The sequence below is a fragment of the Antechinus flavipes genome, chromosome 2 (assembly GCF_016432865.1).
Source record: "Antechinus flavipes isolate AdamAnt ecotype Samford, QLD, Australia chromosome 2, AdamAnt_v2, whole genome shotgun sequence".
NCBI lineage: Eukaryota > Metazoa > Chordata > Mammalia > Dasyuromorphia > Dasyuridae > Antechinus > Antechinus flavipes.
Window position 1 is genome coordinate 613,558,945 of NC_067399.1, and position 15,783 is coordinate 613,574,727.

The 15,783-nt window shown below is 33.8% G+C and overlaps 1 protein-coding gene across 2 annotated transcripts in view; it reads left to right on the forward strand.

The window, feature by feature from the left end:
- Window positions 1–15,783, forward strand: part of LCOR (ligand dependent nuclear receptor corepressor) — a 131,487-nt gene that overhangs the window by 50,587 nt on the left and 65,117 nt on the right. For both annotated transcript variants that reach the window (XM_051981773.1, XM_051981774.1), the window contains exon 3: window positions 15,380–15,445. The gene's annotated coding sequence lies outside the window, so the exon portion shown is untranslated. The remainder of the gene's footprint in view (window positions 1–15,379; window positions 15,446–15,783) is intronic.

Sequence of the window (15,783 nt, forward strand, 5' to 3'; positions counted from 1 at the left end):
CCATCATGCCCCCTGAGTTCTTCTTTATCCTCCATCATGCCCCCTCACTCCCGCTTACATACTGGGTTTTTATGTTGTCCTGCCTCAGCTCTCCTCCGCGGTGCTGCTCTCAATGGCGCCAGCAAGCAAATCACTGGGGAAGAACAGGATGACGTGCTCACTGCTGCAGCTCTGATTGGATGCAGCTCGGGAGCACAGCGTGTGTGTCCTTGGGGGGGGGGGGGGAAGTGCACACAGAGGGTACCGTAATGTAGTTGTGTAGTGCAGGGGATCACTTTCACTACAGTAGCAATCTCAATAGGGCTTATTTTAGAGGAATCTTACATAGTAAGGGGAGGGCTTATTTTCGGGATAGATCTTATTATTGGGGAAACACAGTATAAGTTGGTAGAGGAGCTAGTCAGTATGGCTACATGGCTTCCTGTAGTTCCATTCAGTAATATATTTTGAAGAAATATAAGGATTTTAAGAGGTAGAAGTAAAGATGTTCATTCTAAGCAAAGGAGGGCTTGCTACTGAAAAGCCAAGCAAACATGGTAATGTTGAACAACAAAGACTAAAGCCAGAGTGTATAAAGGAAATTTGTAGTATATTTAAAAAGCTGAGTATGTAATAAAGCAAATCACAAGTTGTGATATGCTCTAAATGACAAAACAGGGAGCTTTATAGTTGATTTAAAAGATAATAGCCATCGGGGTTTGTTGAGCAGTAGGGATGATATGGCCATCTCTGCTATTTAGGAATATCATTTTGGCAGCTGTGTGAAGAAAGAGGAAGACCAATTAGGAGATTATTGAAATAGATTAGGCAAGAGCTATGAGTGCTGGCCTAGAGCTAGAGTCATGACCCTAATAGGAAGAATAAGACAAATGCAAGAGATTGGTACAAGTGGAAATCACAAGATTTGGTACCTGATCTCATTTCTGATGTGAGGAGTCATAGATGACACTGAGGTTACAAATCTAAATGACTTTAAGGTGGTTTGTGCCTTGAACTGGGGGAAAGAAATATGAAAACTATGTTTATGATTGCAGAGAGGGGTGTCTTTGCATCTCTTGGAGCCTCAGTTTAAATGATCAAGTTGTCCATTAATTGCTGTGTACAGTAGAACTTTTGGCCTGTTTTCTCTAGGAATCACATCGCCAATCAGGGTGGGCAATCTCTGATAAGATGGATAATTAGAGAAAGACAGAAGTTAGACATGATTTATTTTAGTTTTACTGATATGTATTGTGTTTTTTGTCACTTTGATTTTAACAACATTTCAATTTGATATTGCTCAACTCTTCCTCAGAAAACCATCCTTTCTGGCTTTCTAATAAAGAATAAAAAGGAAAGGAAAAAAAAAAAAAAAGGCAGTTCAGTAAAATTAAACTACACATCCACACTGCTCCCCCATTTACAAAGAAAGGGAGTTTTCTCAACTCTTTGTGGCCATACTTTGTCTTTATTAGTTACCGTGAGTTTAATTTCTTCTTTGTTTTGTTTTTTACCTTTATGTCAAGGAAAATACCTTTATTTATATTGTTTTTCAAAGTGTATCACTTTGTGTTTGAGTTCATAAGTTTTCCCATGCTTCTGTGTATTACATGTGTGTACCAGTTTGCTTAACCATTCTTCATTTGATGGTTATCTTCTTTATTTTCCAGATGTTGACTAATATAAAAAGTTTATTTTGGTGTGTTTGGGACTTTGTATCTTTGACCTCCTTGGGGTATATGCCTAGTAATAGTAGTATTTCCAGGACAAAGAATGTGGACATTTTTAATCATTTAGCATAGTTTTAATTTTTTTTCCCCCAGATTCACAGCTCCATGAAATAGTGTTTTAGTGATACAGCAGCTATTTAAAGCTGTTTTATTATGTTTCATTAATTCTTATTGTCAGAGATATGCTTTGTTCCATCCATACTAGATATGTGATTGTTCTCCATTTTAATGTATGATGCTTTCGCCTCTACATTCTAAAAAAATACCTTTTCCCTTATCTGGTAAAATTTTTATTTTTATTCTGTCAAAACACTCCTCTTAATAACAAAACTGCCCTGCTTTTCTTTTTTTTCTTTTGAACTTCTGTTTATTTTTAATGTTTAATTAACACTTTAAAAAAAATTACTCTCCTCATCCATCTTCCTAAATAAAAGTTGTCTTGTAACAAGTATAGACAAACAAAACAGTGCCTCACAATGAGCATATTTGAAAATATATATCTCATTCTGCATCTCTAAGCCATATCACTTTTTGGCAGTGTAGTGACATAGTGGAAGAAGTATGGAACCAGAAGTAATCCAGAGAAGGGAAGCAGGGGAACTCCTGAAACTAGTTGAAACCTGACAAAACTAGTTGTGTAATTAAAAAAAAAAAGCCAAAAGAAGGACAAAGGTTATATCTTCACTAGAGTACTAAATGTTTGCTTCATAAATATTAACATCTCTCCAGAAAGAGCTAAGATTCATTTCGATAGTATATTCATACAATGTATATAGTGGAAGGGGACAGATTAAGGGATGTATATTATAGAAGGATCGGGAAAGAATGTTGGCCTCATCCCTCCCGCCATTGGGGAGATGGAGGAGAGACTTTGTGGTCGGGAGAAAGGATAAAAGGCTATAATCTTGGTTCTGTTAAATTGTGTCCTCCTTTTGAATTACACACCTGCTCCCTACAAGAATGCATTAAAAGTTTAAACTGTTTCACTCATCCCAAGTTTGTTTATTCACTGCACCCTTATTTAGGGTTCAGAATCTTGTTTCCAACAATGGTAAGTATGCTTCATCATAAGGTTTTTGGAGTCATAATTGGGCAATGGATTCACCAATGTTTTTAACTCTTTCAAGGTTTTCTTTTTCATTATTGCATTATGGTGGCCTTTGGGTCGGTCCTGTTACATCTGAGATCAAATATAAAGTCCTCTGAGTTTTAAAGTCATTCATAATCTGGCCCCTTCCATTTTTTTTTAAAACAATTTACTCTCCTCCACAAAATCTGCAATCTAGTAACACTGGCCTCCTTGCTGTTGCTTGCAACATTCCATCTCCCAAGTAGGCATTTTCATTATCTGTTCTCCTCTTCATCTCTACCTCTTGGCTTTTTTTTTCAAATCTTACCTAAAACCCCACCTTATACAAGAAACTTTTCCTGATTCACCTTATCCATTGATTATCTCCAATTTATCCTGAATATATTTTGTTAATACATAATTATTTGCTTGTTTTTCTCTCCCTTTCTCCTCCCCCCAGACTCAGTTCTACCAAACCAGAAGACTTAAAGATAATAGGGTTTGTTTAGTAGAAAGAGATAACAGGATGATACCTCCTCTTTAGAAAAATCATTTTGGTAGCGGCACCTTAGAGGGTGAGTTGGAGAGGTGACTGGATTTTTTTTTGCCCCCTTAGGCATAGTACCAGGTACATAGTAGGTACTTACTAAATGCCTCTTAACTTGTACAGATTTTTTTCTGGATTTATTTTACTTTACTACATCAGTTCATACAAATCTCCCCAGTTGTTTTTTGTTTTATTTTCCTGAATCCATTCTTTTTCCTCATTTATCATGGTCTGTTAATTTTTTTTTTTTTTTTACATTAATGTGATATAATATGTTTAACCATTTCCCAAATAATGGGCACCTTTTTTTTGTTGTTTCCCTGTCCGTTATTACAAAGCACTCTTTATAAATAAATATGATTGCATAAATAAATCCTTTTCCTCTGGGAAAAACTCTTTTTTTAATTCTTTTGGAATATAGGCCCTGCAGTGTTTTTTGGCTGAGTCAAAGGTTTTGCTCAGTGTAAGTGGCTTTTGAGATATAGTTCCAAATTGTTTCCAGAATGATTGGTTGGGCTAGTTCACAATAGTGCATTTGTGTGCCCTACTTTATACCCCACTCTTACAATTGTCACTTTCCTATTTTATTTTCTTTGACAATCTGGAAGATGTGAAATAGAATCTCAGAAATATTTTACATTGGGTTTCCCTTATTGTGATTTGGAGCATTTTTCATACTTTTCTTGGCAGTCTGTAGTTCTTTTTTTTGAAAGCTTCCTGTTCTGTTAGGAACTATTCTTGCAAATATTTACATCAATTCCAAGTATATTTTGGATATAAAAAAATTAGTATTCTTAATCTTTCTAATTTCAGGAGCAATAAAATTATGAATCAGAGTGTAAGGCCTTTTGAGAAAAGCAAGAAACTTTTACTACACTCTTAAAAGACTTATGTTCACAAAAAAAGATAAAATTTGAATAACTATTCCAAACAACAATATAATACACATTGTAGTGTAGTACTGTTTGCTCAATGAATGCCATAGAAAGTAAAAATATAACAGTTAGTAGGGAGATATTGTGGGCCCCAAGGAAGCTTCATTAAATAAAAAGGCCTTGGGCTGAGCTCAGGCCTGATGAATAAGGTTATAGAGCTGTAAAAGGGGGAAGACATGAGCAAAAACCAGGAAGCTGCAAGGAGTTTATATTAAGGAACATGGGGATAAGTCTCTTTAAAGATAAATTGGCAACATATTATGGACTGGAGTTTGCCAAAGTTAGGAATTTGTTCTTGTATGACTACAGGAAACAATTAAAATGTTTTGGTTTTTGGGTTTTATGTTTTTGGTTGGTTTGTCTTTTAAGTGTTGAAGGGAATAATATTTTGATAAAATAGTGTTTTAGGAAGATAAATGTGTTGAGGATAAGAATAGATTGGAATGGAGAGAGGGTAGATATAAGGACTATAGAATGTTAAAGAGAGATTCTATAGAAATTCTTGTTGAAAAGATATTCTGTTACTGTATGTATGGTGGTCCTTTTCAGTCTCTTGTTCTTTATAGCTTTTTGTTATTGAGCTTCCCTTCAGGGCTGTTCTGTGGAGTCCATAGTATAAATTTTGAATACATTCATTCTTTCCTTATTTGCCTTTTGTTAATGTCAAGCATAGCACATAAAATGTTCTGCTGTTGCTATGCAACTGCTAAATCCAATATTTAATGCCGTTCAATTTTATTAATATTAACATCAGTGAACAGAGGGCTAGCAAAATATGATTGCATAATATTCAAGCCACAAAATTTAAAGAGATTCAAATGTATTTTTGCATGTATAACCAATAAGGCTATCATAATTCATGCATTTCCTATTTTGAGAAAAGTTATAGTTAAATCTGGTTGCTCATAATCATATTAGAAATTTCTTTCTTATTTTCTTCTTGAATCAGGTAATTTGACCTTTTCTCCTTCACCACTTTTTGAGCTTTAGCTTTTCTGATCATTTCTGTATAATTAATAGAATTCTTACTCTGCTTTGTATCTCTCTTTTTATTCTTTCTCAATGTTTTGTATCATTTTCTCTTTGAGTTCCTTGTGTCTAATCTACTCTCCTTATTGTATCCCTATTTGTATTATTCAACCATAGAATTACAGAATATTAAAGCTGGGGAAAGAACTTCTTTATTAGATCAATAAACATTTATTGGCACCTTCCACATACCAGTTGCTGGGTGATTGAGATATAACAAGAATGAAATTGCCCCTTCTCTCTGAGGTCAAGAGATGGGGATGGCGGGGGTAGGTTTCAAGGGAAAAATTCAAGGACACAGAAGAGTGACATTTTGTTTTGTTGTTGGCTAATTCATTTGGTTTTGCCTAAAGACTAAAAATTCTGTCTAAAAATTTTCTTTTGTTTGTGTTCATCTGATGACTAACTGCAGATTTAAAATTAGTTTGCATACATGCTTATATGTTACATAGACTGCACTTATTGGATTAACTATATTTGGATTCTACTATCTTAGTGAAGAAATGGCTCCCAAAAAGATTTTTCTTTAAGTTGAGAAAATAGCTGGATTTGACTAGATGTATTCAGAAAAATATTATAGTGGTGATAATTTGTTTTAAAAGTACTCAGGGATCATTTTAAAGACAACTTGTAGGAGAAGATTCTGAGTGTAGGGGGGGAAATGATTTTTTGCTTCAAACAAAAAAACATCAATACACAGATATAAACAATTTGCCTTTATCATCTAAAATTTTTAAAAAGAACATATTGACATACTGAAAGTATTAGTAAAAATACGAATAAAAGAACAAATTGGCTTTTACAGGCAATTTTTGTCACAGTAGAGTGAAAGGTGTAGAGTAGCAAAGTTCTGTTTCTGCTGATATTAAAAATTTATTTGATTCAGAGCAAGATACAGTCTTGGTTGTTCTTTTCTCAGATATAATGTCTTCCATGTGTGCATAAGAATTATATAAACTACTTGACTCTGGTGATAACTGTTCAGTAATCCATTAAGTATTGACATCAACCAAGATGTAAAATAGGAAGCATCCTCAGCAAAAACATTTGTCATGAAAGTGACATAAATGATCTCATACTGACTCAGTTCGTTTCAACAAGCATTTAAGAACAAAACAGGGGCATGATCCCTGAAGAATTAAAATGAAAAACATACAAAGAGCAAATGAGAACTACGTAGCTAGCAAAAAGACTTGTATTAGCAATGAAGATACTATGTAAGAAAGTTGGTAATCCCTTCCTCATCCCCAAAAAACCCCTCAAAACAACCTATCCCTGAACTCAAGTATTTCACAGTCTTATGGGAGTGAAATCATGCAGGCAACTACATACAAAGGAGACATATACAGGATAAATTACAGATAATTTTTATAGGGAAGGAATTAGAGGGAATATCAGGAAAGACTTACAAAAATAATTTTAGCTGAGCCTTGATGAAAGCAAGGATGTGGGAATGAGGGGGAAGAGAATTCCAGGCGTCAGTGATAGCCAGTGATAATGCTTGGAATCAGTAGAAAGAAATAGCAGGGTGGTTATTGTGACTGAATTACTGTGGTATGTCAGTGGTGGGAGGGGTCTAAAAGACAAACAGAATTTTATGTTTCATATTGGAGGTAAAAGAGAGCCTCTGGAGTTTATTGTATATAGGAAAGGAAGTGACATGGTCAGGTTAAATGTGACAGCTGAATAGAGATTTAGAATGATAAATTTATCAGCTGAGTAGAAGATGAACTTGAGAAAGGTAGACTTAAGCAGAAGATTACTGCAATAGTCTAGGTGTGAGGTAAGGGGGTGATAATAGTGTTAGGAGAGAGAAAGAATTGTATATGAGAGATATTAGGAAAGTAGAATCCACAAAACTTGGCAACAGATTGGTATTGGAGGGGTCAGCAAGGGAGGTAACTTGTAAGTTCAGAGCCTGGGTGAATGGGAGGATAATGGCACTGTAGATATTAATAGGAAAATTAGACAGAGATTGGGGGGAGAGGTTTAAGAAATAATGAACTCTTAGAATAAGTCAAGATGCTAGAGTAATAGAAGGAACTAAAGCCTAACTCTCTTAACAGAAAGTTTTCACAAATATCTAAGAAAAATACCAGACCAAATTCTTATCAGGAAACAAGGCATAGTAATTTTTCCAGCCCACAAAGGCTTAGGGAGACATAGAAGTCTGTAGATATTAGGTTCAGGATCTGGTCAGCAACATGCCATTTGAAGCATTCCTTTATTCAAGAACCAAAAAAGCTGAGACTAGGGACCAAGGTAGAACAAGATCCAGAGTATTGCAGGGTACATGAATGACTACCATCTAGCAGCTGTCACTTACCATGCAATTTTGGATTACAGATCTAGTATGGAGAAGAGCAGTCCAAGGGAAGAGGCTAGCAGATCCTTAGCTGCATACTGACAAGAAACAAGTTTTGGAAGCAATCCAAAATTGTGTGATTTTAATCCCAGAAGCAGTGTTTCCTTTTCTTTTTCTCTTTTGTAAATACAAAATGAATTCATTCCAGATGCATGGGGGAACATTTACATTTGAACAAGGTGTTCTTTATATAGAACAGATGTCATATATATATATATATAAAATCACATGTGAAATTTTCATTCTCAGTTTTGGAGCAAAAATAACCCTCTTATAGTATATACCATTGCCTCTAGAAGGGCTAAAGGATAGAGAAATAGTAGTGGTATAGGAAAATAGAGGGGAAGACAAATCAACATCAAACTTCAGTGAGCAAAATCACATTTGCTTAGTTCTAAGAATCTAAATGTATACTTCAAATTAATAGTAGAAAAATAAGAATAAAAATGTCCAAATTAACAAAGATGTAGTCCGAACACAGCTTCCACATTCAAAATGGCATTTAGTTCATTGAGCAGTGTATTTCTAGCTTTTAGGTCAAGGTGGAATTTTGCAGTGAAATAACCAGAATAGAAGCTCTAGACCAAAGGGGAAGCTTTAAAACCTCCTAGTGAGTTAATGATAGTGGTTGAATTGAGCATCAGTTTAGTGAACTTTTCAACCAGGGACAAACCACAACAGACCCAAACCTGAGTCAGGAACTTATAGAACTCAGAACAGGAGGGTAATGAGAAGGCTTTGCCCTGAATCTCATCATTTTGGGAACATTGAAAGCTTACTGCCCCTGACATCCTACCTGAGCTGTGAAATTAGCAGACAGATAAAAGAAAACAAAAGCTGAGGCCAGTTTCCCCTTAAAGTATATAGTGCCCAGTACTAAGTTCAGAGTTAAGAATTAATTTGCAAGAATGAATAACCCCCCCAAAAAAAATTAGAATCCCTCCATATTGACAGGGAAGCTCAATATAAACCTAGATGAATAGACTTGAAAACATCTACAAACAAAATCTCAAAGAGAAAAAAAGCAATTTGGACTCAAGACCAATTGCAAAAATGGAATTTGGATCACAAGAATTTCTGGTGGAGTTAAAGCAAGAGTTTAAAGAAGAGCTAAAAAATTACTTTTAAAAAATGAGAAAAGTAGATGAAGAAATGAGAGCTATGGAAGAAAAATATGAAAAGAGGACCTTGGAACAAGAAATACAAAACTCAACCCAAGAAAACAACTCCCTGAAAATTAAAATTGACCAAATAGAAGCTGATTACTCCATGAGACATGGAAAAAAGAAATAATAAAGCAAAGTCAAAAGACTGAAAAAAAAATAGAAGAAAATATATGGTATCTCAACAAAAAAATGACCTAGAAAACAGATTGAATAGTACTAATTTTAAGAATCACTGTATTGCCTACAAGCCATGATTCCCCCCCAGCCCTTTCTCCATCCTCCAAAAAAGCCTAAATGTTATTTCAAGAAATAATGGAAGAATAGGAGGTAGAACTGCCTAGATCTCTTAGAACTAAAGGACAAGTGGGAATAGAAGGAATCTACTAGTTACTCCTGAAAGAAACTGCAAAATAAAAGCTTCTAGAAACATAGCTAAAATTTTAACTTTTACATCAAATTAAAAATCCAGCAAGTAGCCAGCAAGGAAAGATTCAAGTACCAAAGAATAATAGTCAGGATCACACATGATTTAGTACAAGCCATCACAAAGTTGATGAGAGCTTGGATATTTCAGAAAGCAAAATATTCAGGCTTATATACAAGAATAACTTAATCAATAAAAGTGAATATAATTCTGCAGGGGGAAAAATAGACCTTTAATGAAATCAAAGATTTCTAATCATTTCTGATTTTAAAAAGGTTAGAGCTGAGTAGAAATGTTAACATATAGTCACAGTCAAGAGAAACATGAGCTTGCCCTATCATAAGAGATTAAGTATATACTTTTTTACATGGGGAAATGATACATTTGATCTCACAGAACCTTTATTATTAGTCACCATAAGGAATCTAATTAGAGAATCTCGGTGTGATTTTATGATATTTTGATGATTTTAATCTAAGAGGAATAGAAAGGGTGTGGAAGAGGAATACACTAGGAGAACGGAGAAAGTATAAATAAATCAAGTGCACAAGTAGAAGTCTATACAAGAAGAAGGAAGTGGGGGTAAATGGGCAACACTCAGAACCTGTCATCTGAACTAAGGAGGGAAGACTAAGTAACATACTTGCACTTGGGAACAAGAATACATTTTAACCATCAAAGATACAAAAGGGAAAGAAAAAGGATAAGAGAGCAGGATTTGTCGGAAGCAAAAGAATTTTCTTAAGGAAAGGACAGAAAAAAGAAAAGGAAAAGTATAAGAGAACAGGATGGAAAGAAACAGCACTTGTAGCTGTGTCTGTGAAGGGGCTTAACTCACCCATAACGTGGAAGAGGTTGGCAGAATAGATTAGAAATTATAATTCCACAATATGTTTACAAGAGACACACTTGAAACTGGAATATACATATAAAGTTAAAATAAGGGGATAGAGTAGATAAATAATGAATTAATCTTTATACTAAATATACACTAAATGGCATGCCTACATTCTTTTGAATAATGTTATTTAAAAATTTTTTTATTACATATAAAAGTAAGTTTTAACATTCTTTTTTAAATGTTGAGTTCCAAAGTCTTTGGTTCCTTCCTCCCCTTCTCCCCCCTTGAGTCAAGCAGTTTGATCTATGGTATATGTGTATAATCGTGTAAAACATTTCCCTTTTAGTCATACAACATTTACATTCTTAAAGGAAAAATTGAATGAATTACAGGAAGAATAAATTATAAAGAATATACCTGTAATTTTTCAATTTAGCCCTCATATCTAGATAAGTTAATAAAAATAAATGAAGGGCCTATATAGATTTTTAGAAAGTGATTGCCCCTGAGAATGGAAATAGGAAGACTACCTATTTCTTACCTGTGTATGGTATCTTGATAATATAGTATATATTATCTAGTATATAAAATCTCATAAAACAAATGCAAAGTAGCATAATGCAATGAAAATTACATTGAATAAAAAACCTTTGTGGCAAAATTCAAAAAATTAATTGAAAACTAAATCCTAAAAAATAAGTGGGTCAAAGAATGAATCACTGAAACAATTTCCTTTTATGACCCCTAGATTTATTTATTTATTTTTGATTTATTGAATGCAATGTTAAAAAAAAAATTGCTAGGTGCACTATAGAACATGAGAGGATTCAGAATATGAAAGAAATTTTCATTTCAAGAAAGCTTATGTAATAAATAGTATACATTGTAATCAGAGATGTCCATCTTTTCTTTGCTTCCTTGTAGGTTTTCTTTTGTTCTCTGCTGTACATTTATGGCTTTGTTTTCTTCCCCTTTCCTTTTTCTCCCTACCTTCCCCCAAAAGGCTACAATTAAGCAAGGATATAATTATGCGCGTGTGCACACACTTATAGTCATAAACACATACAAATACATTTATATGCTTCTATGTAAGGCTGTATTGTACTTGTTTCTCCTCTGTCTGTTATGATTCATAAATCCCACTCTTTCCACATTTTTTGATGATTTACTTAAAGAACCCTAGGACGTAAACTAAAAAAAAACTAACTGAAGCAATGAGAAATTTTAGCAAAGTTGTAGCATTAATCCAAATAAAATATCAGCATTTCTAGATATTATCAATAAAACCCAGCAGGAAGAGACAGTAAAATTCTGTTTAAAATAGAGATGGGCAGATAGGTGGTATAGAATAAATAAGGAGGAGGGGAGTTCAGATCTTGTGTCAGACACTTAACACTTCATACTTCCTAGCTGTGTGACCCTGGGCAAGTCACTTAATCCCAATTGCTTATGGAGAAAAATAAAATAAAATCGCTAGAGATAATACAAAAATGTTTGAGTCTACCTTCCAAGATACACGTGATCTATATATATGAATATAATTATAAAATATTCTATTCAAATACAGGTCTACATGATGAAATATTATTGATTATGGGTAGATTGAGACAATATAATAAAATGATAACATAATTTTATTTGTTTATTCTGTTTCACATCAGTTAAACTACCAAAGAACTTTGTAGAGCTAGAAAAATATTATAAATTCATCTGGAGAAATTAGAGGTTAAAAATATTAAGGGAATTAATTTTTTTATTACATGTGGGGAAGGAAGGAGGGCTTGGATGAGACATAGCTCAAAAACTTTACTAACAAAACTTTAATTGATTAAAAAAAAACAGTTTAGAACCAGGTAGAATATTGAGAGAGATTGATGAGCAGAACAGATTAGCTATGCAGTAGGAATAAGTTAGTACAATAGTTTAGTGTTTAACAAGTCCAAAGACCCAAGATATTGGAACAAGAACTTATTTTTTGAGAAAATGGTTGTGAAAACTGGAAAGCAGTGTGGCAGAAACTAGGTATATAAATGAACATCTCATTATATACTAAAACAAGTTGCAAATGAGTTCAAGATTTTGACATCATAAACAAATTGGAGAAACATAGAAGAAATTTCCTGTGACAGCTATACATAAGAGTTCATGACCAGAATTAGAAGAAAAGCAGAAAACTGAGGGAGAAAGTCTTTGCAGTCTTTTTCTATGATAAAAATCTCATATGGGAGCATTGATTCTAATTTGTAAGAATAACAGCCATCTCCTAATTGATAGATAGGAATAGATACTTTTCATAGGAAGAAATCCAAGCTATCAATAGCTATGTTTTTAAAAGTCCTTAATTACTAAGGATGAGAAAAATGCAAATTAAAACAATTATTAGGCATCACCTTATACCTATCAGATTGGATAAAATGACAGAAAAGGAAAATGCCACATGCTAGAAGGAATGTGAGAAAATAGTTAAACTGATGCATTCTGTTGGTAGAGCTGGGAGCTAGTTAGTCCAGCCATTTTGGAGAATGATTTAGAACTGGGCCTAAAAGCTATAAAATATGCAAACTTTTTAGCTCAGTAATAGTACTTGATTTATACCCCAAAGAGATCAAAGTAGAAAGAAAAGCACTCATATAAATAAAAACATAACAGCTCTTTGTGTGTTGTCAAAGAATTGGAAACTTAGGAGATGTTCATCAGTTAGGGCAGTGACTGAATAAGTTATATGTATGTGACAGAATTCTATTATGCTATAGGAAATGACAAAGGGGATTTTTTTTTTTTGGAGGGGGGGAACCTGGGGAGATACAAAATGAAATGAACAAAACCAGAGAAACTATATACATAATATAATATTGTCATATAGCAATATTGTAATGATATTTAACTGTGACAGATTTCATAACTGATCAATACAATAATCAATGATAATTTCAAATGCTATCCATCTTTCAAATAGAGAACTTGATGGACTTAGTGTGGTTAGAAGTATTGAAGCATATTATGATTTTTTTTGGATATGGCAAATGAGAGCATTTGTTTTGTTTGACTGTACATATTTATAACAGGTTTTGTTCTTGTTTTTCTCAGTCGGTGAGAGAAGGGGAAGAAGGAGGGAAAAATTCAGGATTGCAAATAAAGTGAAATTTAAACAATAAAAAGCATGAAAAAGGAGTCCATTTTCAGACATGCTAAGTTTTAAGATCTGTGGTTCAAGATGTCTAAGCAGTTACAGGTAAGAGACTGGTGATCAAAAGAGAGGTTAGGGCTGATAAATCTATGAAGAGAATCCTATGTAGAACAGTAGATGTTAAGATTATCAAGTGAAAAAGGATAGAGAGAGAAAAGAAAAGTTACCAGGACAGTGCCTTGAGAGATAAATTCTCTCTAGGGATAAGACTCATTACTAAGGGATGGGGGACCTAAGAGATACTAAGAAAGAGAGGTAGTTAAGTAGGTATGAGGAGAATGGATTAGAGAAGTATCATGAAAACCTAAATGAAAATATTAAAGAGAAGAATGTGATTTAGCAGTGTCAGAACAATGTAGAGAACCTAAGGATGAATGTTGAAAAAGATCCTTAGATTTTACAATGAAAAGTCCTTAGTAACTGGAGAAAACAGTTTCAATTAAAGATGGGATCAGTAGTTACACTTCAGAGGATACACTAATAATTCAGGAGATGAGGAAACGATCATAGAAAATCTTTCAGTGAAATCTACAATAACTAGAAAAAGATTGTTCTACAATCCATATTGAAGTGGATCTAAAAAAAACAAAAACCAAAACACATACCTGAGTTGTTTCTCTAATATTGATATTGCTGAGCCTAAAATTGTTTCACATTTTTTCCATTGTCCCAAAATGCTAGTGACAATAAAAATCTATATTTAAATTTGTGTGTGTGTGTGTGTGTGTGTGTGTGCGCGCGCGCGCGCGCGCGCACGATTCTTTATGTCTGGGATTCTCAGAATCAAAATTGCAACTAATTCAGAGATCCTTGTAAAGATGAGCATGTGTGGGTTGAAGCTTGTTTCTAGTGATGACCTGCATGTAAGAAATATGAAACTCATTTGCCATCATTGTGTCAGATATACATGGGAAGTCACTGAATGAGTTAAGAGAAGACAGCAGAGAAATCATCAATGAAGTAGAGCTGATTGTGACTAGAATGAGATTTAAGTAATGAATAGGGACAATAAAAGGGACTTTGATCTCTTGAGATAGTAGAACTAGAAGGCATCTCCTATGAGGGGATTATGGAAAGGTTTGGAAACAATCAGGCTAAATAAGAAGACTGATAGAAGTTGTTCTGCTTTATATCTACCTAGATAAGTCTCATAGAAAATATAAAAGCATAAAACTGATCCTTGTAATTGAATTTTTTGTAATGGAATTTTACCTGTGTACCTTCCACACAAATAATGCAGATCCTATCATTTGAAACTCCTTTTCTGGTATATTCTGCATTTCTGTGAATAGGTCTTTTTCATTAGACATGACCATGTGATAGTACTAGGGGATTGTGGTTTTAGAATTTTTCGTTTTCTCTTGGGTATTCTTGGTGTTTTGGTTTCGAACATCTGATTATCATCTGTTCAATTGTGGTCAGATTTAATCTGAGCCTTTCTTTTCTCAGAAATTATGTGTTAGTGATTGATTGTAGCAAAGATGTTAGATGATTATTTTATGAAGAGAAAGCAGGGATATTCTGAGATTATGATTAGTTATTTTATTCAGCAATATAGAAATTTTTCATTCATTCATTCCTAAATTTTCAATTTAATTCTTAGCTGTAATTTAGAAAATATCTACTTAGACTCAGCCAATGAGTCAGAATTGCTTAATAAGGTAGAAGAGCAATAGTGAACAAGAAGAAAAGAGAGAATCTTTGAAATCTAGTTTCTAGGCTGTAAGAAATTGAGTCTGTAGAATATAAGAAATGTCAAGACATTTTTGGAAAAGTGTTCCTTTGGATATAGAGCCACCAGTGAATTTTTAGATTTTTAAGTTGTTTCTACTAATGTCTAGCTGTGTGTGTGTGTGTGGTGTGTGTGTGTGTGTGGGGGGGTTATATGGAATGTTCGATAAAAGTATAGAAATTCTTAAAGTTTATCATACTTCATTGCTTCACAAATGACCCAGGGATCTTTTAGTATTAAAAGACAAAGTCCTTGTTCCCTGCCCCCCCCCTTACTCCAAACCCCAGCAACAGATAAATGCATATTATAGTTATTAATAGACCTACTGTTGTACATTTTTGGAGATACACTAACATTTTCCCCCTTTGTTCTTAGGGTTTGAAAGTATCCTCGAAGGGCTGTTTGGACCTGGATTATTAAAAGATCTCAGTTTATTTAAAGGTATTCAGTCTTCCCCCTCTTTCCTCCCCTCCTCCCCCCCTTCTCTGCTTTCCTAATAACAGAAATGCTAGTCTCCAGACAATCTATGTTACCTTGGTGATTTGTTCTTCACTCCCCTCCCCTCTTGTTCACAGTTCCATATTGATTGAAATTATACACAGTGCACATACACACATACATACATATCTCTTTTAAAGCTATGGACATGAATGTTAGACAAAAATGCTTTTACGTAAAGCCAATTATACATTCATATAAATACAAATATAGTGCTAATATAGAATTTAGCACTTTAAGGTAAAGCATTATTTTACTTTGTAGTAAATGATTATTTAAAT